At 36.9% G+C, this 26,568-nt stretch overlaps 1 long non-coding RNA gene across 4 annotated transcripts in view; it reads right to left on the reverse strand.

Annotated features, from left to right (window-relative positions):
* LOC147582242 (uncharacterized) overlaps positions 1-26,568 on the reverse strand; it is a 611,785-nt gene that overhangs the window by 120,148 nt on the left and 465,069 nt on the right. The gene's annotated exons all lie outside the window — the stretch shown is intronic.

Consider the following 26,568-nt stretch of genomic DNA (forward strand, 5'->3'; position numbering starts at 1 on the left):
TTTTATTTCCAATTTTATTCATTCACTACCTTCTTGCTCTTAGAGCAACCTCCATTTCATTTAGATTCTTGTTCTGTTTATTATTTTATAATGGGATAGAATTTTAAACATTTATTAAAGTTTTAAAAACACGTAGATTAGTGGAATGTAATTGAAAAATGTTGGCATTTCTCTATGAAATTAGTGAACTCCGTGTAACGATTTGTGTTCCAAAATTGCCCTGGGGTGAAAGGAAAGCATTCCTATTTTCCTTCACTGTTATAATTTAAAATCAGCCCAATGTTTGGGTGATCAAATTTGTAATCATCTGTCACTCCTGGCACAAAAGAAAATTAAAGGAACCAATTTATTACAAAGAACAAAAAATGATATTTTCCCTCCCTCCGTAGAAATCATATGATGTTCTAGAGTTGCTTTAATATCATTTTCATATCGTCGCCGCAATGATGGGCATATATTTTCAGGGAGGAACTTTATCTCCTCACAATATCTGCAATGAAAATTCAATTTCTCAGAATCAGATGCTTTCTATATTCCCCAGTTCACTGCTCTATGCCTTGTGGGTATGACTTTTTAAAAAATCTTCAACTTGAATGGACGATCACCCTCTCCCTCTTTTCCTGCAGGTGACCCTCCAGCTTGGGAAGAGCTGAATACACGTCCTCTCATATTAGCACCACAGGAAGGTCAGGGATGAGACAGCACTGCCCCACCTCATGAATTTATGGACATGTTCTCCATACAAAAATGAAGCCTGCAGTTAAGGCTTCAAATAGATAGGTTCAGTAAACCTCTATTATCAAGAATAGACTGTTAATAGATGGTAGAAAGTAAAGACGTGGCCTGCTTGTATGACTCTGGCAGTAATTAACTGCTTATTACACCAATGTATATTCAGTGCTTGAGATAATTGGAAAGATACAGAAGACTTCTCCCTGGTTCCTCCTGATAATCATCCCTCCAAAGTTGCTGAAGAACATATAGAAATGCCCGTTCCTTTTAGCCACAATCTAAATGAAGAGAAATATGTTCATGAACATAGAGTAATGGACAGGTAAATGAAGGTCCAAGTCAGCCGTAACATTTTTTTTTTTTTCTCTTCACAATGTCTATCTTGGGTTTACCAAAAATCGTTTGTAGATTTTGGTGTCAGAAACTATCTTTATTGTTATTATTATTATTTAATTTCGGTGGGCCTCTGGTTTAATGGTGTCAATTCTTGTCAAATTAGACTATTGTTTAATTAGGATTCTATTCATTTTTTTTTTGTTGTTTTTTGTTTTCTCCGAGCATGTGTTTCCTGAACCTAAAATGTATATGGATGTGTAAGTTCTCCAGATGAACAAAAAATTGTTGGAAGGGAAATAATGAGGGAGAACTTTTTCTATCACAAAGAATTTATACAAAACAATCATGCTAAAATAGTATGGCAGGGAGTGGACATAAACGGTCCAATGGAACACAATAAAGAATCTCGAAACAGACCTGATACGTGGTGATTTCACATGTACCTGAGATATACATCAGATATGAAACCACAAGCCAATGGGTAGGATATTTTTGCATATAAAAATAATATAAATCTACATTTCAACTTTAGGTCCTATCCTAAAATGTATTCCAAAGTTGATTAAATTTCTATATGTGAAAAGAAAATCTTTAGGGGTGCCTGGGTGGCTCTGTCAGTTTAGTGTCTGACTGTGGCTCAGGTTATGATCTCACGGTTTGTGAGTTTGAGCCCCGCATTGAGCTCTCTTCTGTCAGTGCAGAGCCCGCTTCAGACCCTCTGTCCCCCTCTCTCTGCCCCTCCCCTGCTCTTGTGCTCTCTCTCTCAAAAATAAACATTAAAAAAATCTTTAAATTTTAGAAGAAAATAAATAATTTTCTATATTTAGTACAAAAAGGGGGGAAAAAACCAAATCATTTTACATTAGAAAGCACCTGCATATTTGCATAACATACTTGCACACATGCCCCTGTTAACAAATTAATATTGAGGCTATACAAAAAAGCTCCTACAATGAATGAGAAAATGTAAATCCTTAAATATTCTGAAAACCTTAAATATTCTAATTAAGCCACAAATTAGAAGACTTCAAAGGCCAAGAAACCTAGTGATGCTCAGCCTCATAGTAAATAGAGAAAGATAAAATGAAAAATAATTTTATACCCGTTATAATTTTATACCCATTTGTTTTGCAGCAATGAAAAAGTCCACTGAGGGGCACTTAGGTGGCTCAGTCGGTTAAGCATCCAACTCTTGATCTCGGCTCAGGTCATGATCTCATGACTGTGAGACTGAGCCCCGTGTTGGGCTCTGTGCTGACAGCACGGGGCCTGCTTGGGATTCTGTCTCTCCCTCTCTCTCTGTCCCTCCCCCACTCATGCGTGTGCGCACGCTCTCTCTCTCTCTCTCAAAATAAATAAATAAGCATTAAATAGAAAGAAAAGAAAAAGTCTGCTGATAATAAGTGGCCACAAGAATGAGGAAAATCGGGGCGCCTGGGTGGCGCAGTCGGTTAAGCATCCGACTTCAGCCAGGTCACGATCTCGCGGTCCGTGAGTTCGAGCCCCGCGTCGGGCTCTGGGCTGATGGCTCAGAGCCTGGAGCCTGTTTCCGATTCTGTGTCTCCCTCTCTCTCTGCCCCTCCCCCGTTCATGCTCTGTCTCTCTCTGTCCCAAAAATAAATAAAAAACGTTGAAAAAAAAAGAATTTAAAAAAAAGAATGAGGAAAATCACCACTAATGCTGTGTTATTTGGAAAGTGATTTTGTGTAACCACCTTTGAAGATAATTTCCCCAAGTGTAGCAAAGATCATTATGTGTGTGAATTGCCAGTCAATAATTCTACTTCTGGATGATTAATTGATTAAGCCCATGTTTATTAAATCTCTAAGTGGTAAACATGTTTCCTTGTTCTGGGGCTATCGTGGCTACTTAAGATGGGTGGATTTTTCTATATCCAAGAAACTTACATTTTCATGGGAGAAGACAAATTTTTAAAAATCGAATGAATACACATATACTATTATAACAAGTTGTAATAAGTGTTCCAAAGAAACCTTAAAAGTGAGAAAAGGACATAAATCATGAAGGATATGCTATTTTAACTTAGGTTGGTCTCGAATGGCTTCTCTAAGCAAGTGACACTTGAGCAGAGACCAGGAGAGAAGGATGGAGGGACCAGGTCAAAGACCAGAAGATGTGGGCAGATAGGACACCATGTGGTTAGTGTGAGGCTGTAAGCAGGGGAGAGCGGCAGGACATGATCGAGTAGACCAGACAGACGGGTCGCAGACCAGGAACAGCTTCTAGGTCAGAGCACATCACTTGCTTTTTACTCTCAGTGTTATGGATAATTTATTAGAGGATTATCTTATGCGGGGAAATGTGACAGCAAGATTGTAGTTTTTGAAAGCAAACTCTGGTTGTTTTCTTGATAACTGACTCAAGAATTTGGGGAGCATAGACAGGAGACTACGTAGGTAACTGCTGCTATGGGGTAAGTCTGTTTTCAACTTGACATTGTTTAACTTAATCCTTAAAACTTGATACTTAGAACACATCACAACGGAAGTTGGCCACATCTGTGGTCAAAGAGCAAGTGATTAGTGACTACGATATTGGGTAATGCAGCTTTAGAAAAGGTATAGCCGACCCATGAAGAATGTGGGTGTCAAGGGCACTGAAAAATGTGAAAAATCCACATATAATTTTTGGCTCCCTCCAAACTTATCTACTTAATAGCCTACTTTTGACTGGAAGCTTACTAATTGTATAAAGAGTTGATAAACACATATTTTGTATTTTATCTATATTATATACTGGTTTCTTACAATAACGTAAGCTGGAGAAAAAAAAAAAAAAGTTAGGGAACTCCCAAGGAAGAGGAGATACATTCACAGTCCTGTACTGCATTTCTTAAAAGCACAATCTGAACATAGTGCACTTCAAATCCATGCTATTCAAGGGTCAACTGTATTTTCTTTTCCAGCTTATGTGGCATGCTTACAGAACATTGATTCCATTCAACAATATTTCATGTGCTCTAAGAGACCATTCACTGAAAGACGTGTCATCACTTTGTATACTGTGAAGAAGAAAATGATGGCAGTTAAACTATGACACAATTCCAAAAAACCATTGGTTATACTACCCAAGAGTATAGATGTGAGTACTTGAAAGAAAACGTGTATCAGAAACAACAAAATTCCAGAGATATTTTATCAGGATTCTTTCAATTGTAGTTGACAGCATCCTATTTGAAATAGGCTAACAAATAAAAGGAAATGTATTTGGTCACGTGAACAGGGAGTCTAGAGGTGCTGCTTGCTTTCTCACAGCTGGAATAAGGAATTCAGAGGAGGGCATTGACCCTCTGCCTATCTTACTCTTATCTAGGTTCTCTACTTGATGAGCAAGATGACCAACGTCATCCATCTTCTGTCCTGCCAGTGTTATCGACCTCAGTGGAGAAAGAATCTTTTCTAATACATGTAAGAGAAAAATCCCAGAGTTGTGATTGGAGTTTATCATGCTCCTTACTATCAGTCATTCACCATGGCCGTGAAGTTTTAGTTCCCTGATCAGCCAAGTCTGAGCTATGTGGCCTCTCCCTGCAGCTGACTGGGTCAAGGGCAAAATTAGCCACTCCCAGATAAGAAGGAAGTGAGCCTCCAACGAAAAGAGCAACTAAGGGATTAAAATAGTAGCTATCCACCAAGAGGAGGTCACACACACAAGTAAAATCTCAACAAGTTTTGACTCATATTCTCTGATTAGAATAGTATTAAAATGTAAAAATAAATGGGTAGTAAAGAAATAAAATTCTGTATTATAAATTGCCCAATTATTAAAAGTTAAAATGAGGGGCACCTGGGTGACTCAGTCGGTTGAACATCCGACTTCGGCTCAGGTCATGATCTTGCTGTCTGTGAGTTTGAGCCCGGCGTTGGTCTCCGTGCTGACAGCTCGGAGACTGGAGCCTGTGTTTCCCTTCTCTCTCTGCCCCTCCCCCACTCATGTTCTGTCTGTCTCTCTCTCTGTCAAAAATACATAAACATTAAAAAAATTTAAAAGTTAAAATGAGAGCGATTTTCATATCTATTAGGTCAACGGGAAAATCAAAATTGTACATATAGACTATTTATTATTAATGCCTCACATTCAAAGTCAACCTCAGTTCTTAACCCTTAGGAACATAATTGGTTCATACTATCGATTTACAAACAAGTACTAATTCACCAGCAACAATATGAAAGTCATTCCTTTGGTTTCTGTGGAGATTGAAGAAATGTGAGGTCACAACTCAAGTCCTAAGCAAGCTAAATATTACATGGGGAAAAAAACCCAGATGTGACTATGAAAATTTCATTAGCAGATTAGTAATTGAAAACATATATTAAGCAAAGAGAGAAACTAGAAAAAGAAGCATGATCGCTTACTTGACAACTGGTTTCCAGATTCAGAAGGCATGTTGCTTACCCCACCAAAGAGTCATATCTCATTCTTCAGTCAGGCTTGTTGTGCCCTAACTCTGGAATGGGGTGATTTTCTCCAGCCAATAAATGGCACAACAATGACAGTCCAAAACCACTGGGCATTTGCACTAAAGTGCGAAGGATGAGGGAGAATGTGTTTCTCTCTCTTTAACACAAGTGAATGTTAGCCGAAAGAAGCCTTCAGGATTCTCAGAATACACTTAGTACTAACATCATTTGGTTGGGTAAGCTAAGCACGCACATTTTCATTTTCTTTTTTTTAAATGTTGATTTATTTTTGAGAGGGAGAGAGTGAGACAGAGCGTGAGCGGGAGAGGGCCAGAGAGAGGCAGACACAGAATCCGAAGCAGGCTGCAGGCTCTGAGCTGTCAGCACAGAGCCCGACGTGGGGCTCAAACCACGAACCGTGAGAATATGACCTGAGCCGAAGTCGGACGCCTAACCGATTGAACCACCCAGGTGCCCCACATTTTCATTTTCTTAAGGGAAGGGTTTCAAGTTTCTGCGAGCCATCGTTGAGATTTCATCTTTTCTATTTAAGGACTTCTTTTTTCCTTTCATTCATTTTCTGTTCCATTGTTCACAGGATTATCTATTCAGTAAAAATTTGTTGGTCTATACTATTAATCATCAGTGTGGCATACGGGCTAAACAGAGAGAAAAGCAAATCTCACGCTCTTCCTCTGGAAAGTGACGTGAAGAAACGTAGACAAGTATGTCAAAAGTGAAGTGCAATCCAAGTGATTCTTCTTTTAAAGAAGAATAGAAACTAGGCACAGCTCATTGGGGGATATTTAGGAACTGTGGAGAGAAGGCTTTTCTCACACCTAAAGGAATGGAAGAAGGCTTTAGTAGGCTGATAAAAATCATTGGTACTTATATGCTGGACAAAATCTCTCAATACAGGTAAGAGACACTGTTGGTGATAATGCAAACTGGTGAAGCCACTCTGGAAAACAGTGTGGAGGTTCCTGAATTAAGAATACAACTACCCTATGACCCAGCAATTGCACTACTAGGTATTTACCCAAAGAATACAAAAATATTAATTCAAAGAGATACATACACCCTTTGTTTATAGGAGCATTGTCTACAATAGCCAAATTATGGAAAGAGCCCACATGTCTGTTGATCGATGAATGGATAAAGAATGAATCACAAAGAATGAAATCTCGCCATTTGCAACAATGTGAATGGAACTAGAGTATACTATGTTAAGTGAAATGAATCAAAGAAAAACAAATACCATATGATTTTACTGATATGTGGAATTTATGAAATAAAACAAATGAACATAGGGGAAGGGAAGGAAAAAGAAAGTAAGTTAAAAAGAGAGGGAGGCAAACCGTAAGAGACTCTTAGCCATAGAGAACAAACTGAGGGTTGCTGGGGGGGGGGGATGGGCTAAATGGGTGATGGGCATTAGGAGGGCACTGGTGTTGAGCACCAGGCATTATATGTAAGTAATGAATCCCTAAATTCTACACCTGCAACCAATTTTATATATGTTAACTAACTTGAATTTAAATACAAACTTAAAATAAAAAATAAATATAAATATAGGCAAGAATATCACAGACTCTTGGCCAGAGGGTGAACTGTCAGTAAGGCTCTGGAAACTTGGAAGTCCTTGATCTGTAGGTAGAGTGGGGAGTCCTTCAATGAAGCTGGAGTTTTCTTATCTCTCACTCACTCTGTGGCTTTATACTGTGCCTGGAACTTGTACAAATGACAGTGACCATGCTGTGTCCATTGTGAGCCTTGTTTTTGTTTTTGTTTCTCTTTGCTCACTTCCGTGGGTCTTCTTTGGAAAAACTTCTCCCTAAAAACACAATACAAACAAATTCTTGCTTGTCTTTCTGTTTCCGTAAAGGACCAGAAACCCTTGGTCCTAGCCAGTTCTATGGGGCACCAAGGAGGCTGCCATCTGCTACATGGGCCCGGGGAATGGCTGTGGGGCTCTCCCCTGTGGAAACACTTTGCTTGGTTTATGGCTATTTATTCCGTGAGCACCACAGAGGACTATTTCAGGCTAATTATTCCAGTGGATTGAGACTTCAAGTTATAGACTCAGCTGTTAACATTGACGGAAGAAGAGAAGGCAAATGCCGGTCATTGGAAAGGAAGGTACATTCCTCTTTCTGGCAAGGGAGGGTCCATGGCAAGTTGGCCAGCTGATAGTGACTAGATTTCACCACACCTTTCAGCACCTAGTTGCCAGGGCATACCAAGCTGCCCCCACATATGGCACAGAGCAACATTAATGAGTCTCTTTCCTTGAGAGAGAAATTAACTCACTTAATGCTTTGCAGCATATGAAGTGATTTCCCAATATACAAACCTATTTAATTCTTACACAAACACATACGATGGGGAGAAATGTTCTAAGTCAGGAACTCTGAATATATGTTTTGCTTCACTGCGTGAACTTAAGAGATTTTGAACATTTCCTTCAGGTTTAAATAAGAATATCCGCCTATGGGAGTCTCTCAAGACTGCCGGGAGAATTGTAGGAGACAATACATTCTAAAATGCTTCGTAATAAGAAGATCCATTGAAATGCCGTGGTCAATGTTGGTGGTGCCACTGACATCCACTCCCATCAATCTCCTTCCTTGTGTGAGATACCGTATCTCCAAAATCCTGGCAGAGGGCTGGGCCATGTAACTAGTCTTGGCCAATATCACGTGAGCAGAAGGGATATTGCTACTCTCTGGCTCGGGCAGCAAAAAGCCCTGTGTGATTCTTATGTGTTTTATTTATTTATTTATTTATTTATTTACCCCTACTGCAAGAACGGCCAGGTGTTCTTGATGGTGGAGCTGTAGGACTGTGGGAACTTCTCCCACTTGAATGTCTGAGTGGCTATTAGTATGAGTCATGTTCTAATCTAGAGTGAGCATTCCCCGAGCAAGAGATATTTATGGATGACAGTAATAAATAGATGATGTAGGACAGGAGTTCAATTTAATACCACACATTATTTTCTCTCTTGCTCTCTTTTTCTGGAGTTTCTATCAGACAAATTCTGATATATTCAAAAGCAGAGAGAATATAATAAACTTGTACCCCTCACCTAGCTTCAAGAATCACTAAGTCATGGGTGTCTTATTTTAACGATATCCCCCAACTTCACCACAACTAGACTGATTTGAAACAAACCCCTGATATCACCTCATTTCATCTGTAATATTTCACTGCACATCTTGAAAAATATGGCTCTTCTAAAGCATTATTAAAATACCACATGACATCTAAAAGTATAATAACATTTCCTTAATATCATAAACTATCCAGCCAGGGTTCAAATATCTTCTATCACCTCTCATATTTTTACTATTTTTTTTTTTTGTTTTAATGAGGATGAAATAAAGTTCATGTATTGCAAATATTCAACATGTGTTTTATGTGTTTTTTTTTAACTTTATAGTTTCCCTCCTTTAACTGTTTGGTATTTAAAAAATTTTTTTTCAATGTCTGTGTTTAATATGGCAGTTCATTTTTCCTTGGAGAATCCCACAATGTGAATTTTACTGATTGAATCTATGATGATTTAAAAAAAATTTTTTTTTTTAACATTTATTTATTTTTGAGACAGAGAGAGAGCATGAACGGGGGAGGGGCAGAGAGAGAAGGAAACACAGAATCGGAAGCAGGCTCCAGGCTCTGAGCCATCAGCCCAGAGCCCGACGCAGGGCTCGAACTCACGGACCGCGAGATCGTGACCTGAGCCGAAGTCGGACACTCAACCGACTGAGCCACCCAGGCGCCCCAAATCTATGATGATTTTTTTTCAGTTTATTTATTTATTTTGAGAGAGAGAGAGCATGAGCAGGGGAGGGGTAGAGGGAGAGGGAGAGAGAGAATCCCAAGCAGGTTCTGTGCTGTCAGTGCAGAGCCTGATGTGGGGCTCAAACTCACAAACTGTGAGATCATGACCTGAGCTGAAATCAAGAGTCAGACACTTAACCAACTAAGGCACGGAGGACCCCCATGATTATTTATTATGTTCTTCTACCCCTTGTATTTCTCCTAAATTGCCAGTTACATCCAGAAACTGTATTAGATTCATATTAGGTTTTATGGCCTGACCATAGTTGGTTTATTGTATTTCCACCAGAATGCACACATTGCCTTATCATCTCATTTTCTGTGATGTTAACAGCTACTGATGAGTATTGTCTTGATCTATTATTTAAGTAGGGGTTGTGAAATGTTAATATTAAAATTTTATCATTGTTCCTTCACATATCATCTATAACCCTTCTGAAATAAAAATAATATATTTCCCCTCAACACTGGTTAGTCTGACAAGGAAAAACAGTTGAGATATTTGATTTTCAAAATAGAGACTAGGTATTCTAGCTTCTTGCTAAGGTGGCCAATGAGTTTTTGTCTTGGTTTTAATTTGTAAAAATTGTGAATTTGTTGATTCAGGTATCTTTGGTATGCATTTTAATGTGGGTTTCTAAGACATCACATCCTCAGGTAGTAGCTTATTTGCTACTGTTTTATTGAAGAGTGATCATATTTGCAGAAAAACAGTAGCAAATTACATACACTTTTCTCTACCTTGCTTTTATCATAAGAGTTTATCCAAAGATCCCTCATTCATATATGCCTATGTATAACTTATCATAGTCTTTACTATTGCAAATACTGCTCCAACACATAGATTTGTATGTACAACTTTTCATATTTTTGACAGCGTGCCCTTATTATAGGTTTTTGCTGGTGAAATTGTTGGCTCAAAGAAAAAATGCATATCTAATATTGTTAGATATTGCCAAATTCTCTTCCATAGCACTTATATCCTTTGGCATTGCTATCAGCAATATATGCGAGAAACCTGTTTCCCCACAGCTTTGCCAACAGAATATGTTGGCAAATTCAGGTTTTTACAAAAAAAAAAAATAATGTCAAGAAATTGTATTTCACATAGTTTTAACTTTCATTGCTCGTAAGGTCTTTTCATGTGTTTTAGGGCCATTTGATTGATTTGTCTCCTTTCCTTTTGAAATGTGAACTGTCTGTTCCTATTTCCTGCACACTTTTCTATCAGGTTGTTGAGCATTTTACTCTTCCTTTAACAACTTTTTTCTATTAGGGTTATTAATATTTTAAATATGTTATTAGATGTTATTGGAAATTCTGGTGTCAATCTGATTTTTGTTCCCTTATATGCTAGCGTTATTTATTTATTTATTTATTTATTTATTTATTTATTTATTTTTGGAGAAGCAGGGATGTCCCTCTAATTTTTTTATTAATAAATGAATAATCAGTAAATAATAATTATTAAATTAATAATAATCAAGTAACATCATTTGAAAATATTGGTGCATGTTTTTAATATTTAGATTCAAATATTCTTTATCGTCAGGCCTTTCCAGATAATCACAAGCCAAATAAAGCCATCAAACCCCTTTTCTTTTCATCCATTCTTGGCTCACGTGGCTTCCCACACAGTATGTAGGCCCGTTTCAGAGGGAGACTGTGTGAATGATTAGATTCTATCCCCAGATTTCATGGCTTTCCTTCCATTTCCTTCCGCCCGGTTGATAATGTGATCCGTGCTTTGTTGGTGACTGTTATTTGGTAACTCATTCTCATATTTTAGAGTTCATGAAAATACTTGGCTACTTGACTTTATGATATAAATTTTCAATGTATTCTGGTTTCTTTGGTTGCTTTGTCTGCTTTGATAGACGAGACGGAAATTCCAGCGGTATGCTGCCATTGCTGCTGACATGCTTGGATTTGTATTTCTCACATGCCTGAGGAATAGCAGGCTTTGTGTTGGACCTACAGCAGAGGTGAGCCAATTAGGGCCTGAACCCATTAGGTAATAGTGATGTGTGAGATTGAAGACATAAATAAAGGCCAGAACTTGACAACCATTGAATAGTCTATTAAGGATATTGGAATTTATCTTTGTTGTAAAAGACAGCCATTATGTAGTTATTTTTTTAAGGTTTACTTACTTATTTTGAGAGACAGAATGCATGCAAGCGAGTGGGGGAGGGGCAGAGAGAGAGAATCCCAAGCAGGCTCTGTGTCGTCAGTGCAGAGTCTGACGTGGGGCTTGATCCCACAAACTGTGAGAGCATGACTTGAGCTGAAATCAAGAGTCAGACACTCAACCAACTGAGCCACCCAGTCACCCCAGCTATTACATAGTTATATTCAGGAAGTGATATGACCATTTACATTTTAAGAAGAACACACTGGGAGCCATGTGGAAAATGGATGAGAGAGAGATGAGTCTCCACGCAGATTTCTCCATGCAGATTTCTGAAGAAGCTTCTATAGAGCTTCTTCATCAGTCTCACACTACCAATAAAAGTGTTACTTGAAACAGACACAATTTTAAAATATTGTCTCATAAGATCAAATAATATGTGAAAATCCAAACATTGATAGAAATCAAGTATATTAATGGCCAACGGTTTAATTAGGTTAATATGCAAGATATACCTATAAAAAGAGATTTTCTAAAACTATCAAATTAATAATGTTATCATGGTAAAGATTGAATCAAGAGTGCCAATTTCTTGGCCACTTTTCGATAACTCTCCTTCCTGCATCATCCTTTTCTAGCTTCAGTACAAACCTCTGAGAAACCTCTTTTTTCACTGAAATTGAGATAGCAAGATATGAATAAGTAAAAGTAAAGACCATCATGCCTCTATTTGGATTAACACAAAACCACAGGTATTTGATGACTTTGTTATATAAGACACTGTACACATAATATGAACATTTTAATTTTCACCAGTGTGCAAGTCACTATGTTAGTCTGAACATATATCTAAATAAAATTTTTCAGAAAAAATAGTGCAACTATGTTATGTATAATAGAAAATTGCTCATCATCTTTAATGTCAATAGCACATACTGTGTTGAATTATATTATTGATGTCAATGTTAGTTCTGTAGCGAATGATCAAGTCAAGTTGGACTACAAAGTACACACTCATTTAAGAGTATTGTATAACTACTGTCATTGAGAGGAAGAGTTGTACTGGGATGTAAACAAAAGTGAACATGGATAGAATTTAGCCAATACCAAAATATCTCTATTGATTAGAGAGCTGATCATGTTTCAAGGAATTATAGTTCTAGGGATAAACAACTTTCATTAAACGTTTAGTATGGCCTGTTCATTACACCAAGTCCTGGATATAATTTTGTTGTTGTTTTGTTGTCTCAGAAATTATGGAATATAGGTTCCATTATTATTTCCATATTATGGTGAAGAAACTGAGATCTAAAAAGTAAAGTGATTTGCTCCAAATCATATACAGCTAGAAGATGCCTCTATTAGTCAGGGTTTTCCAGAGAAATAGCAGCAATTGACTATATATAGATATGTAAGAGAAAAATTGTTATTTGAATTGGTTTACATGGTTATGGAGAAGTCCCAACATTTGTTGTCTGCAAGGTGTAGAACCAGGAAAACCAGGGGTATAACTCATTCCAGGTCTGAAGATCCAAGAATGAATGTGTTGTGGTGGGGGAGGGAATGCTGATATATATACTGGAGTCTGTAGGCCCAGTAACAAAAGCTCTGATGCCCTAGAGCAGAAGAAGATGAATATTCAGCTCAAGAAGAGAGAATGAGAATTCACCTTTCCTCTGTTCTATTCAGGCCCTCAAAGAATTGGATGATGCTTACGTGTATTGGTGAGGGCTGACCATCTTTACTCAGTCTATTGATTCAAATACTAATCTCAGACACCCAGATCAACAGAACAGAATAGAGAACCCAGAAATAGACCCACAGACGTATGGCCAACTAATCCTTGACAAAGCAGGAAAGAATATCCAGTGGAATAAAGACAGTCTCTTCAGCAAGTGGTGCTGAAAACTGGACAGCCACATGCAGAAAAATGAACCTGGACCACTTTCTTATACATATACAAAAATAAAGTTAAAATGGATGAAAGACCTAAATGTGAGACAGGAAGCCATCAAAATCCTAGAGGAGAAAGCAGGCAAAAACCTCTTTGACCTTGGCCGCAGCAACTTCTTACTCAACATGTCTCCAGAGGCAAGGGAAACAAAAGCAAAAATGAACTATTGGGACCTCATCAAAATAAAAAGCTTCTGCACAGTGAAGGAAACAATCAGCAAAACTAAAAGGCAACCTATGGAACGAGGGAAGATTATTTGCAAATGACACATCAGATAAAGGGTTAGTATTTAAAATCTATAAAGAATTTACCCAACTCAACACCCAAAAAACAAATAATCCAGTGAAGAAATGGGCAAAAGACATGAATAGACACTTCTCCAAAGAAGACATCCAGATGGCCAACCAACACATGAAAAAATGCTAATATCATTCATCATCAGGGAAATAAAAATCAAAACCACAATGCGATACCACCTCACACCTGTCAGAATGGCTAACATTAATAACTCAGGCAACACTAGATGTTGGCTAGGATGTGGAGAAAGAAGATTTCTTTTGCACTGCTGGTGGGAATGCAAGCTGGTGCAGCCACTCTGGAAGACAGTATGGAGGTTCCTCAAAAAATTAAAACTAGAACTACCCTATGACCCAGCAATTGCACTACTAGCTATTTATCCAAGGGATACTGGTATGCTGTTTCGAAGGGGCACATGCACCCCAATGTTTATAAAAGCACTATCAATAATAACCAAAGTATGGAAGGAGCCCAAATGTGCATCGATAGATGAATGGATAAAGAAGACGTGGTATATATATACAATGGAGTACTACTCAGCAATCAAAAAGAATGAAATCTTGCCATTTGCAACTATGTGGATGGAACTAGAGGGTATTATGCTAAGCCAAATTAGTCAGAGAAAGACAAATATCATATGAGTTCACTCATATGAAGACGTTAAGAGACAAAACAGATGAACATAAGGGAAGGGAAGCAAAAATAATATAAAAACAGGGAGGAGGACAAAACATAAGAGACTCTTAAATATGGAGAGCAACAGAGGGTTACTGGAGGGGTTTTGGAAGGGGGCATGGGCTAAATGAGTAAGGGACATTAAGGAATCTACTCCTTTAATCATTGTTGCACTATATACTAACTTGGATGTAAATTTAAAAAAATTAAAACTAACACACAAACAAAAAACAAATACTAATCTCTTCTAGAGATCTCTTCTAGAAACACCCTCAAAGACACACCCAGAACTAATGTTTTACCAGCTATCTGGGCATTTCCTAGGCCAGTCAACACATAAGATTAACCACTGCATTAATTAAGCTTGTGTTTCAACACAGAGTACTGGTCTCCATGCCTACCACGTTTTGTTTATTATTTAGACAAATACCTGCTTGGTGGCTTCTTTAGTCCAAGTTGAACCCTGTTCTCAAAGGACTTAACATCTCTGGAGGAGAAAATTTGTCCCCAGTGTGATATACTGCCATGTTGTCTCCCTCACATTTTAGGGGAGTGTTTTTGAGTATTTGTGAGTAGTGTTTAAATTCTTCTGTTTCAGTGTTCAGTTGGTCTATCCTGTACCAACATCATACTTCCTTTACTTCTATTTTTAAAGGGTTCAAAGTAAAAGGTCTTGAAGTTTGGAAATGGTAACCTTCTAGTTTTGCTTTTATTTTTGGACTAACTTGATTACCATTGACCTTCGCAAGTCCGTGTATATTTCAGAATCAGTTTGTCAATTTCCACACATACAAATCGTGCTAGATTTTAGTACTGCACTTAATCTATGTATCAATTTTCAAAGAATTAATATTTTACAACACTATGAGTGTTCCAATCTATGAAATTTACCAAAACTAATAGGGCAAGAAATAAAAATCCCCATTGGTTGATTTTTAAAATTCTACTCCATACTGGAAACTTTCCAAACAAATACACTCCAGATCTAATGCCTAGTCTCACGTATTTTTAGAAACATTTAATGAAGTAATAATACAACTCTTAAACAAAATATTTCAGAGAACAAAATATAAGTAACATTTCCTAAGTCATGAGAGTCAATGTCAAAATATGACAAAGGCATTACAGGAAAAAATAATTCAGACTATTTTCTCTCATAAGCACAGATGCCAAAATCCTAAACAATATAGTGTAAATCATATCCAACAATTTACTAATAGAATGTATCAAGGAAAAATGTAGTTTATTCCAGAAATACAGGTGGTTAACATGTAACAAACTAAGTTAACACAATTCAACAATGTGATTATATAGTAGATAAAAAGTCATGCGTTGATCTCAATAGATGAAGAAAAGGAAATTACTAATACATAATTCTGACAGTAATGTTTCTTTGCATCAACAATGAAATGAAACTTATTTCATCTTATGATGGTTATCTACTTAAAAAAGTAAATCACATTTAGTCATGAGGTACTAAAAGCATTTGTTTTTCCTGGGATTCACAAATGAGGCAAATTGGAAAGAAAAAAAAATAATTTTGGTTTTCAGATAATATACATAGACAATATAAAGAAATCTACAAATAATGAGACTTAATATGGAAATATATCATGATTGTGGGATACAAGGACAATATAGCAAAAGCATTTGTTTCCTATAGGCCAGAAACAAAAACCAGAAAATGAAAACTTAAATATTATACCATATTAAATAGTATTTTTAAAACATCAAATATCTACGGATCAATCTAAGAGAAGACTTGAAGAACCTTTCTGCTTTTTATGAATCCCATACTTCCATACTTTCATCAATACTATAAAATATCACAGAAATTAATGGAAACCTAAATAAATACGTGCAAGTGTATGTAACTTTCATAGATTGAAATACTGGATACTTTAAAAATGTCAATTGTATCCACACTGATCTATAGATTGGCAGCCGGCTCACCTCTATACAACAGGTATCATGTATGCCAATGCCTGTGATTCACTGTCTGAGCCATGGTTTTCCTACTTTGTGTAGAAAACTTGAGCTATTTTTATTCTAAGTACATGGGATAAAAGTGAATCCCCCAGCCTATTTCTCTACCTCATTCACGTAAGTTGCCTTACCCTTTGGTAACTGTAGATAATAATTAAAGGTGTCGGTAGAAGGTGATCAGGTATCATCCTCATTGTAGTTTTTCCCATTTCAAAAGAGAGGTTCAAAAGATAAGTGATTGCCATCTATCAAAGAGGGGGCTACCTTTCTAACCAGCCTGCTTGAGAGTGGAATGTTGACTCATCCATCTTACAATGCTGGTTTTAGGATACCTATTTCAACATAATAAATAACCCAACACCAAAATGAAAACAACTCACCACTGTGAGGAAAGAAAATGAATTGTAATGTGTGATATGTTTTTAATGAGAAATAGGGGGAGGAGAGAGGCATATTCCACATATTAACTTGTTTTGTTTTGTTTTGTTTTTCCCACACTGTGACCGCACTGGGACAGAAATTACTCTTTAAAATTGGATGGGGCGCCTGGGTGGCGCAGTCGGTTAAGCGTCCGACTTCAGCCAGGTCACGATCTCGCGGTCCGTGAGTTCGAGCCCCGCGTCAGGCTCTGGGCTGATGGCTCGGAGCCTGCAGCCTGTTTCCGATTCTGTGTCTCCCTCTCTCTCTGCCCCTCCCCCGTTCATGCTCTGTCTATCTCTGTCCCAAAAATAAATAAAAAACGTTGAAAAAAAAATTTTAAAAATAAATAAATAAATAAAATAAAATTGGATACACTTAGGTCAAAAATACCCAAGTGCACACTTGGAGTTGGGAGTGGAATTCAGGATTAATGAAGGTCAATGATCTATTTATTTTTTTATATAAAACTGCAAGTCTTGATGCAAAGGAGAAAGAATCATAGGTAATGATTCAGGATTCTACACATGGGAGGCCCACATAGCTAATTCTTACTACATCCACACTGCTACATTCCAGAAGATACCTGCATAGTGTGTAAAACCAAATCATCCCAACGCTAATTTTAAATATGTTGGACATTTTGTTCCGGTAAGCTGAGCTGGACCAGAAAGAAGCTACAAGGGCCCATTTTGTTCCTTTGGCCAAAATCAAATTAAATTAGGTCCCTTTATCTCCTTTACCTTTCCTTTTGCCTAATAATAATCCAAGGAATATGAGTCTGAAACACCTGAGAGCTTGCTAAAATATATGCCTCAACTTTATCTGATCAGATTCTGACACGAGGCCAGGAATTCTGAATTTTAATAAGCACTTTGGGAAACAATAATTGTTATGATACTTATAATAGCAGCTAATGTTTACTGAGCACTCACTTTATATGCATCATCTTATGTGTCAGAAGACCACTAAATAGATGTAATTATTGCAATCATCAATGCTGTTTTCCAGATAAACCAGCTAGAGATTCCATAGCTATGGAGCCAACTTAATAAATAGTACATTCAAAAAAATTCTGAGTATTCATTGAGAAACACCATCTCAAACTTTCTCTAGCTAAAGGCATCTTCCAGAGGTAAGAGATTACCTCAAGATGGTCTTTTAGAATGAGGCAAGCCAAGTAAACAAAAATTGAAAGAGGAATATAGAAGTAAAAACAAACAAACAAACAAACAAACAAACAAACAAACACCCTGGTCTCCCCTTGTTTTTCTCATCATTTAGCTGCCTGGGATGGGTCCTCTCTTCTTGGTGCCTTGGGTATTGGGTTTGATGGGGTTGAGCCTCACCTGAGTGGTTCAGTGTTACCTTGTGGCAATTATACTGACATATCATTTTAAAGGAATGCCTTGCCATAGATGGTCTTAGCCCAATGCCTCTTTATTTGTCAGATGGAAAAGCAGCACAAATAATGAGAAACAGGGTGGCTTTTATTGAAATATACAATTAGCCATCACAAAATAGATAGAACCCTGGCTTCCTGTCTATACTGTGCTCCTGGTCTTTTCTCTAGCCCTTGAAGTTTGCCCATCTCTAAATCCCTGGGTCACCCTTTTAGAAGTTTTAAAAATTCTAACTCAACTTCACGTATCTACAGAAAGAACATAGCATCAGAATAGGCTTATATTAAAAAAATAGAATAAATAATTTAGCAAATGTAGTTTTACGTGCAAAACCCCATAATTTTCCTCAGGTTATAGAAATCATTTCAGTACTTTGATTTTGCTCTAAGACAGAAACAACTGGCTTATAAATGCAGTGATTTGGAATACCTACATATTTTCAGTTTCCAAATAAGTTTCTCATTTTAGGTTCAGATTTTAATTATTAGAATCAATAGCACTGCTGGGATTGTAAAAGCATTTTGCTCAGATGGTTTCTGAAAATTCTTTCCCTTAATGTTCAAATTAATGAAAGTCAAAACTGTAGTAAAACAGAACATTCACAGAGGACCCCTGAAAGAGTATAATGAAAACTGACTTCAAAGAAAATCATAGGAATTTACCTGACAGAATTCAGTTCATAATCCCACAGACAGAATTTATTCTATTTTTACTTATGATTCACCCAGGGAAAAAAAAAATATGTAAGAGTGATTTTCCTCAAAGGCCCTGTTTATAATGAACGTGTCAATGTAAATGAGGTTTGGCTTCCATAATTTTTCACTTTCCTGTGACGGCCCTTGTCATTTTTTCACTAGTTGGAGAAACATTTTAAGTAACGCCCCCTGGACACAAATATTAGGCAGAGACTTGGGACAATTATGAGTACTTATTTTAAGACAAAATAATTCAAGGCCATTTTTCCTTTATCTTGTCTTTATAAGATTTCTAACTGGATACAGAGAAAGACAAGGCAATTTCAAGATAGTCTCTGTCTTCCTTGTCACTGTATGCATGTGTGTGCATGCGTGTGTGTGCGTGCGTGTGTGCGCGTGTATGTGCGCGTGTGTGTGTTTTCCTTCTCTCTACTACCATCCTTACCAGGTGTATAATTTACAGTTAAGGAATCATATTAATCAAGAGTAATCTGGGGAAACTATTAAAGTTAACACATAAATATGTATCATTTTTTGTGCACATGTGAAGACAGGGACAAAACATTTTTAGGTATTTATTGTAGGCCGTGAACTTATATGGTTATGTTTCATGTTTACTCTTTTTTTTTAATTTTTTTTTAATGTTTATTTATTTTTGAGACAGAGACAGAGGCTGAGCAGGGAAGGTGCAGACACAGAATCTGAAACAGGCTCCAGGCTCTGAGCTGTCAGCACAGAGTCCAACACGGGGCTCGAACCCACAAACTGTAAGATCATGACCTGAGCTGAAGTTAGACGCTTAACCGACTGAGCCACCCAGGTGCCCCCATGTTTACTTACTCTTAATAACAACATGGTCACATAGAATACATGCTGCAATGCCAAGAAACTGAATTTCAAATATAATAACATACCTTCATGTTGAGAATAGATTGTGTAGAGTATAGCATTAACAAAAAAAAGGGAGAAAAATTAAAAGTTATTAGAATTGAAAAGAAGAGGTGATCTGCCATTATTCTCAGAAACTACTTTTTTCCAGACAACACCCCAAGAAATTTTCAATTATGAAATTAATGAAAGGGTTGACCAATTTTTTCAGATATATGATCTATTACTGTGAAGAAGTAAATTGCATTTCTATTTACCAGCAATAGACATAAAATGTGTTATTTAAAAAGGATGCTACTTTCAATAGCAATAAAAAATAAGACCCCCTTGAATAAAAAAATAAAAAAATAATGATATGCAAAGTCCTTAGAGAAAAATTTATTTTATAGCCAATAAAGGTAACCTAAATAAAGAGATATATCAAAGTCATGAACAGTAGTATCCACTATCATAAAAATGGTAACCCCACAAAAAAATTATATATATTAATTACAATTCCAATAAACTCAGAACAGACTTTTTTCTTGTGAGCATAACTAGAAATTTATAAGCCACTTTTGTTCCCCTCAATAGCCAAAAGTCAATATTTACTAATATCTAATAAAGGAAAACAACAAGGCTTCTGTACCAGATAGCAAAACTTAAAATAAAGATGTAGTAATTAAAATACGATGAGTTTGTGCAGTAAGAGACAAATGAAGACGGTAGTAAATGGAGGGCATATAAATAAATCCATGTTTGATTTTTGATACATCTTACATTAATATCAGTGGGAACAGAATGATAATCCAAAAGAGTGGAATGATTGGTCATATATATGGGAAAACTGAAATTGATCTCATTCTAGTTACAAAAGTAAACTTCAGTAATACTAAGAACTTAAATGCAAAAAACAAAATCTGGAAAAAAATTAATATCAAAAAATATAGTTACGGCCTTGAATACCAAAAAATGTTAAGACTTAAAAAGAACAAATAGTAAAGGCAAGGCTTATAAACTGATTACATGAAGATCAAGATCACTTGTTTATCAAAAGCCACAAGAATAGTGAAAATTGCAAAGCCACAAATTAAGTGATTATATTTTTAATATGTGAATCCAACCAAATAGTCGGAATGTGTAATAAAATGTTCTAAATCAATAAAAGTGATGGGCCATCGAAGAAAGGGCAAAATGCATAAACAGGCATTTCACAGATGAGAAAACAGAAATATCCAGGAAATTAAAAAAAAAAAGTTATTCAACCTCCCAAGCGATAAGTGGAATAAAAACCAAAATGTGTCATCACTTCACCTTCAACATATTGAGTTATAAAAAAATAAATAAATATGACTCCAACAAGTATTAGCAATACAGAGCAATGAGGATACTGATAAAATGACAGTGGTACTATGCTTGAACCAATAATTTTGAAATAATAATCTGGAATTACATAGCCACTTAATTACTTCCCACCTATGACCCTCGAAAATGTATTCTATGGTAAAAGAATACTCGCACATGTACATCTGGAGACATGTACCAGAAGGTTCAGACTTGCATCATTCACAACATAAACAACAACAATAACCAAAATCAGATGATCAAAATGCAGATAAATAAATCACAGCTTAGTCAAACAACAAAAAAGTATACAGCAATGATAATTAGTATAAAATACAAAATAATATATAATTTAATCTAAAATATATTATTTCAAATTAATTATATATTCTATTTTCCGAAACTATGTTGAGAAAACAACATAGATACACAACGCAAAATTCACCAATTTTTTGTATTTATAGTGATTTTATTTGTATGAAGGTCTAAAGTGTAAAGTTAAAAATACTACATAGGAATGCGTATATTTATGATCAAACCTTAAGGAAACCAAGGAAATATTAAGGAGTAGATTTTTTTTCTGAGTTGGACAAGGTGTCTATAATTACTGAGAAGCTCACTGGAGTATATGCAGTTATTGGGACTTTTTCATTTTTAAAGTTGGTTGGTGTGTATATAGGTGTTCATTTTATCAGCATCAGTAGTCAAACTGTACACACGTATTTTGCATATTGTTTGTGTGCATATTATACTCCATAGTATAAAAGGGATTATAAAAAGAGACACTGGGCAAATAACCTAGAAAGGAAGCTTTTGCAGAAAAAGAATCATATGCATAAAAGGCATATGCTAGGATACCATTTATATGTAGTGAGCAATGGGTAAAACTAAGCTGTAAAAGATCTGGAGAACTATTACTAAAATATTCAGTGTAGTGGTTTTCTTTGTGGGAGAGGGAAAATGGTGATCCAGGAATATCTTTCTTAGGCTGGTTAATAGTTTCCTGTCATCATTTTGTCTTAATTCTTTAATTCTACATGCATATTATATATACTTTATATATGCATTTCATAATATAAATTTAAAAATAAAGTAAGGGGGGCGGTGCCTGGGTGGCTCAGTTGGTTAAGCGTTGGACTTCAGGTCAGGTCATGATCTCACAGTTCATGACTTCAAGCCCAGCATTGGGCTTGCTGCTGTCAGTATGGAGCCTGCTTCAGATCTTCTGTCTCCCTTTCTCTCTACTCCTCTCCTGCTCTCTCTCTCTCTCTCAAAAATAAATAAACATTTACAAATAAATAAATAAAAATAAAATAAAGTAATAGGAAAGAAAAAAGGAAAATCCAAGTGTTTTTTTTACCCTCAAAATAGTAATATGTCAATATAGGTGGGTCCAGATACCCACGCAATAATAATCAGTTTTCCAAAATAAATGCAGGTGTATCACCTCTGTCCTTTCACACTTCATTTCTCTATGTCACCAGTTTATATTTGAAATTTAATAACCTTGGGAAGGTTTGTGCACTTGAAATCCTGTTTGACATTATATCCAATAGTAATGCCTCCATACTGGTCATTCCGATGCAGGTTAAGATGATAAATTGGAGGTCAATTTTTAGTATCGATAGGTTGCATACACTTTGTCCTTAAACTAAAGCTGGATCATACTGTGTGTCAGAGGAAGTTAAGTTTCTTGGATTTGTCCCAAAGATCTGGCTTGTACAACAAAATGGCTTGCTACTATAAAGAGAGAGTGTTTGTAGCTCTAAACAAATCCAATAAAAAAGGTATCAAATTAACTTCTGTGTAAATAAAGCAATTTCTCCTAATTCCATGTGCTCAACTGCCTATTGGGCTTTTCCTCTCATGAATGTTCTTCACCTCCAAGTCAACTGACCCTTTCACTTCCTTCTTTACTGTTTTCTGATGACTTTGGATCTATACTCCCCACCTCTGGCTTCGTTCCCATCCAATTCATCTAGGAATTTGCTACCACATTAACCTTCCTAGAACCTGAAATAGCAGATGGGCTACTGATCACTGTGGGATGAATGAACCAAGTAACTCAATTCTTCTTGCTGTAAATATTTACCCTTTGCTTCTGACCTCAAAAAGCAAATTATCCGCATTTGCCTTAGGGTAATAAGAGTATTCTATCTTATACTGCACCTCTGTTTCCCATCTGAATGTCACCGAACATTTACTGGATTCTGATTTCATGTTCATCAAGTAATTTCCTGATTAAAAATATATATTCACAGTGGGTGATCTTAACCTAGAGCCCATGGTTGGACTTCAGATCACTCTTAAATACTATGCAATTCTGTGCAAATGTTCGTTTGATTTTGGTAAAGGAAGGTCACCATGTTTTACTAAACCCCCAAAGACACTGATGACACCATAAAGGGTAAACTTCCTTGCCCTACAGAGAGAGACAGTGTCCACACAAGAATATCAACAGCAGTTACGTTCTCCTCCTTACCTTACCCCCTCTAAAGCTAGATAACCTACATGTGATTTTCTTTCTTCTCTTCATCTCTTTCTTAAGTTTGGACTTCCCTTCCATTACTTTACAATCCACACCAGAGTCTTCTTTCCCCTTGTTGCTACAACTCTGTACTGGTAGCTGCTTCAAACTCTAAAGGCTCCCACAATTTGCATTCCCCCCTTCCCTGGGGGTTATGTGCCCATATTCTCCATCTTGAAGGTCAACATGACACTTATGCTTCCTTCACAAGATGGAAATGCATTATGTAAGATCAGGGCGTATGATTGAGATGCTGACATTTCTTAACCTGTGCCAAGCCCTCCTCAGAAAACAGAACGTATGGACTTTGGACTCTGTATTTTTTAGTAAATAATTGTTGAATACCGAATCAGTATTAGGCAAATCCATATGTTGTCTCATTTCATTCTCTCAGAAGGAGCAAGAGTCACTTCTTATAAATGAAGACAGAGGGAAGTCTCATAGAAGATCCCCAGATACAGAGAAACTTGCTTGGATCTATTTCAGTTAGCATTATTTTTTTTTTATTAAAAGCAAGACACTGCATGAGGAAACCGATAGCATTATTACATTAAGTCCTCAAAACAGCCCTTAAAACTGGGATTGTTGTTCTTATTACAAATGAGGAGCAAGATGAGCTGAGAGAGTAAAGAACTTGATTAAGCCTCGAGAGACAATGGCGGAGTGAGAATTCAAGCCAAGCTCGTTGTGATTCTAAAACTTGTGCTCTTTTTACAAATGAAATCCTGTCTCTTGACTATTCAATTAACATTTTTTCCATTACTTACAATAGTTTGCCTCACATTTAAACATCACACTTTACACATTAAAGTTTTGCACCTTCACATACAGAAACTGAACATACAGTCTAAAAATAAAGAACTAATAGAGACAAAATAGCCTGACTTTCAATCTAATACTCTTTCCATAATATAGCCACACTTTCCACCTAATGAGCAACTATTTCGAAGTATAATACACTTTGAAGAGTATTTTTATAATGCAGTCTGTGCAGTTTCAATGTTACTTTCGCTTTTTCTTAAGTAAAAACTATTGACATGATCTTTTTTTTTTTTCAGAGCACCTCTCAGCAGACCGTATTCCATACTATTTCACATCCAGCTCTTCTCACAGATGTTTCTAGCAGTAAAAATAGCTGAAGAGAAAGAAGACTAAGGATACAGCAAAACACTGAGATTGGAAATATGCTCTGTAATTTATTTTCAGTCTATGATTTTCTATTTAACAGTAGACATGCCAGAAAGATTGTGACCAAGGATTTGGAAAGATTTTCCAAACATTCAGAGCAGTGGTTTTCTGAAATTATAATCATACACATGTAGAATCACATGAGTACATTTCAAGAAGTAACGGCCATGGAATTTACAAGCTCGCGGAAAGGGTGGTGACTACTTTAACCCTTCCCTCATGAAAAGTGCTGTGTTAGGTTCCTATTGATGGCGTAACAAATCACCACACGTTTGGTGGCTTAAAACAACACACACTTATTAGTTTTCAGTTCGGTAGATCAGAAGTCTGACACAGTTCCCACGGAGTGAAGGTCTTGGTGGGCTAACATTCTGGATGGAGTTCTAGGGGGAGAATATCTTTCCTTGTTTTTTTCCAGTTTCTGGAGGCCATTCACATTCCTTGGCTCCTGGCTGTATTCCTCCATTTTTTTTTTTTTTTTTAAATTTTTTTTTTTTTTTTAACGTTTATTTATTTTTTTGGGACAGAGAGAGACAGAGCATGAACGGGGGAGGGGCAGAGAGAGAGGGAGACACAGAATCAGAAACAGGCTCCAGGCTCTGAGCCATCAGCCCAGAGCCCGACGCGGGGCTCAAACTCACGGACCGCAAGATCGTGACCTGGCTGAAGTCGGACGCTTAACCGACTGCGCCACCCAGGCGCCCCTGTATTCCTCCATTTTTAAAGCCAGCAACAGCAGATTGAATTAATCTCACGTCCTATCTCTATGTGGAAACATCTTCTGCCTCCATTTCTACTTTTAAGGAATGTGTGATACATGTGATCCATGCGGATAATTCAGAATAATCTCCCTATGTGAAGCTCAGGCAATCAGCAATTTTAATTCTACCTGAATCCTTCATTCCCTCTGCCATGAAACACAATATGTTTGGCTTCCAAAGGTAAGGACATGGACCTCTTTGGGGGGCTATTAGTCTGCCCACAACATGCGCCAAGTAGTAATTTACTACTCATATCATAGAAATGTTCCCAATTCAGTCCAGTCTACCAGAAATGTCTGCTGAGTGGCAGCTGTGAAGAATTTTACTGAGGAGAGATGTTTCAACGAAAATAAACAAAGACTCTCTCTATGTTACTTATGTTCTGCTGGGACTATAGGAGAGACAGACAAAAGTTTAATATGGAAATTAACACGGTATATTAGAAAGCAATGAATACTTACAGCAGGATTTATATTTTAAAAATAGAGTCTGTTGTGGCAGATTCAGAGCTAAGTGTGAGGTGGTCTGTTGAAATTTAAACAGGTCCATGTAGCCTTTTCAAGAAGGTAATGTTTGAACAAAAATTTGGCATTAAGGAAGTTGTCTATGTAAGTTTGTCAGGAGAGACTTTTGTGACAAGAATACAGAGGGACATCTGAAAATGAAAACAGCCTCTGGAAATCACTTGACCAGCTTTTGGTTGGTTCCCAGTTTCCCATTCAAATCATTGGGGCATCTGTGACTGATGAAGAACCTGGGGTTTGAGAGGGGGGAAAAGATCTAGGGCTCCACCCAGAGCTGAAAGGGCAAAGGGGAAAGGAGAAAGGTCTCAGGAACCAGGAGCAGACACGTGACACCAGAGAGCAGGACCACAGGGAGCCAGAGTTACCAAAGGACGATCATGGAGACAGCCAACTAAGGCACCATGACTGGCCTGGTCATGTCCCAGTTATGGCCAGGCATCTGGACGGTCTTCCAGGAACACCAGGAA

This window comes from Puma concolor, chromosome A3 (genome assembly GCF_028749965.1).
Source record: "Puma concolor isolate L17-30 chromosome A3, mPumCon1.1.hap2, whole genome shotgun sequence".
NCBI lineage: Eukaryota > Metazoa > Chordata > Mammalia > Carnivora > Felidae > Puma > Puma concolor.